The following is a 2474-nucleotide window of genomic DNA, read 5'->3' as shown; positions in this document are numbered from 1 at the left end:
CAGCTCTGCCCTGGCCAGGAGGGGCTGAGCCGAGCGATGGGCACACGTGGGCAGGCGCGACGGGGGCACGCTCACGCAGCGTTTCTCCTCCCTGCCCGGGGGGGGTATTTCCAGCCACTGAGAAGTGCTGGTGAAGCAACTCTTTGGCAAAAAAGCAACACAACGCAGGTTAACACTACCTTAAAATCCAGTAGTCACTACTATAGCCCACGGAGGAGCTTGCATCGCACAGAGCGGGCAGCACAGACCCACCACGGATGCCTGGCGATTCCCAAATCACAACCACAACTGTGGCAGGGGCAGGGACAGCCCTCACATCCCCACTGCACACATCACACCCGCTCCCAGCTCGGGGAGCCCTCTCAAACTCCTTCCCTGGTTTCTAAGTCATCTCAGTTTCTTTTCAAGGTTGCAGAGCAAAAGGTCTCTGACGGCAGGGCTATCGCTATCACGACGGTGATACCGTGCTCTTGCTGAGCAGCAGAACAAGGACACCCTCCGCTTGCACATGGCAGCGCCTGGGACGTGCCCACGGGCAGCATCGCACCCCGCGGCTCTGACACCGCTCCCGCATCATCTGTAGACGCTTCTGCACCGAAACGATGCCACTCCTGCCCACGTTTGCAACGGCAAGTCTGAGACGAGGCAGAGAAGAGCATGGCTGCAGACCAAAGCCACGGGATGAATTTTGCTGTCTCCTCCCCACACTGGTCCCAGAGCTCACTCACAGCCGGAGACTCTGGAGCTGCATTTAAAAGCCCAATGACCGCAACAGCTTTAGAGAGTCCTGGCTGCAGAGGAAAGCCTGGAGACAAGCCTCGCATGCAAAGCAAGGGATCAAAAACCAGGTGAAGAATAAGGCCAGCCCAACACGTAGTTATTTTTCAGCTCTCCCAGGTCTGGAAATGCTGGATTGCAGAGCCAGGTTCAGCTCCCAGCCGTGCTGCAACCTCATCATGCGTCCACCTACTTCTCCAGGGGCTGAAAACCTCTCCTAAAGTTCAGCCCAGGGAGCTAAGCTTTATTTTCTGTAAAAAAACATACCGGCAGTGGTGGCGTCAGGGCTCCCAGGTGAGCAGACGTGGAAGATGCGACGTCCCCGCGGGCTCAGCCAGGTGAAGATCACCCTGTGGTTTTTCCTTTGGCATTTCCCAAGCAAGGGCTACCCAAACCAAACCCTAAGCAGCTTATGGAAATTAGCACAAGAGACATTAAAGCTATGCTTTAATTATAGATATATGTGTTGGCAGAGGACAGGGCGGGTGCTCCAGGATCAAAACAGCTCAGAAGGGCCATTAGAAACCAGCTTCGAGGTGGTGAAAGGTGGCTGAGCTCCCTGGGGTCCTGAGGAGCCTCAGTGAAGCCCCCAGAGATGCCAGTGTGGCCGTGTTCCCAGCCCCATGCGTGACGCACACCCCAGTCCCAACCCAGGCAGGAATGGCTAAAAATACCGGTGTCTCTCCCTCCCCGAGCGCACAGCTGAAAAACGTTTCCGTTGACTCATTAACCTGCTGAGGAGGCATCAAAAGCTCCAGCCACGACCCACCCCACCATTTTAGACGGTGACGGAGGATGACGGCATCCCAACCCCGGTGATGGCCGAGCCCTGCTCCGACGCACAGTGCTCCCTCTCCCAGCACCGTGCCGGCACAAGGAGCGAGTCAGGATGGACGGTCTCACAACTCTTCGCTTCCAGGGTATTTTCTACATGACCTAACCAAAGGACCGGGGCTGTCACCGAAGGACCAGGCGGGACAGGGAAAAGCAACGCAGCAGCCGGTCCCCATCCTGGCGGATGGGGATGCTGCATGTGCTCCTTGCAGGTGTGAACACACCGATTTACACCACCCAAGCATCTGGGGCTGCTGTCCATCCCAGTGGCTTTTTGGTTTGGGGGGGGTGGGGTGGGGTGGGGTGTCAGGCAGAGGCTGGGAGCTGGATTCCCACGCCAGCGGGCTGCAAAGCGTCTTCCCCATCCACGCCGGCCCTGAGCGAGCACCCGGAGCACAAACTGCTGCAAAGGGGGAGGCGTAATTAATAATGCACCCTGCTCCCGACCCATAAATCTCCGGCACGATTCATGGGCTATGTGAAGGGTGATGGAGAAGGCCTTGTCCAAGGTCAGACAGCGAGTCCCAGGGGAAGGCCTGGGAATGGGAACAGCGGCCCCAAATTCCCACCCTGCTCCCAGTGCGGAGCCCAGGCCAAATCTGGATCTGCTCAGCGTGGGCACGTGCATTTGTTGTGTCTGCTGCACATCCTTAACAAGCTACAAACAACAGCCCAATGCTGCAGTTATTTCAGCAAGGCTCCAGAAAAGCTCTGCAGATCATATAATCAAAAGCACAAATGAGCCGCAGAAATATCAGAGCGCCAACGAGCTCTGCCCGCTGCCCCGCCGCTGCCCCAGCTTCCCCGTACACATGGGCTTCCCCAGGCGCTGCAGCTTCCAACACCCACACGGGCCGCGCCGG

Source organism: Egretta garzetta, unplaced genomic scaffold (assembly GCF_000687185.1).
Source record: "Egretta garzetta isolate BGI_Z169 unplaced genomic scaffold, ASM68718v1 scaffold417, whole genome shotgun sequence".
Taxonomy (NCBI): domain Eukaryota; kingdom Metazoa; phylum Chordata; class Aves; order Pelecaniformes; family Ardeidae; genus Egretta; species Egretta garzetta.
This window is presented reverse-complemented; position numbering follows the sequence as displayed.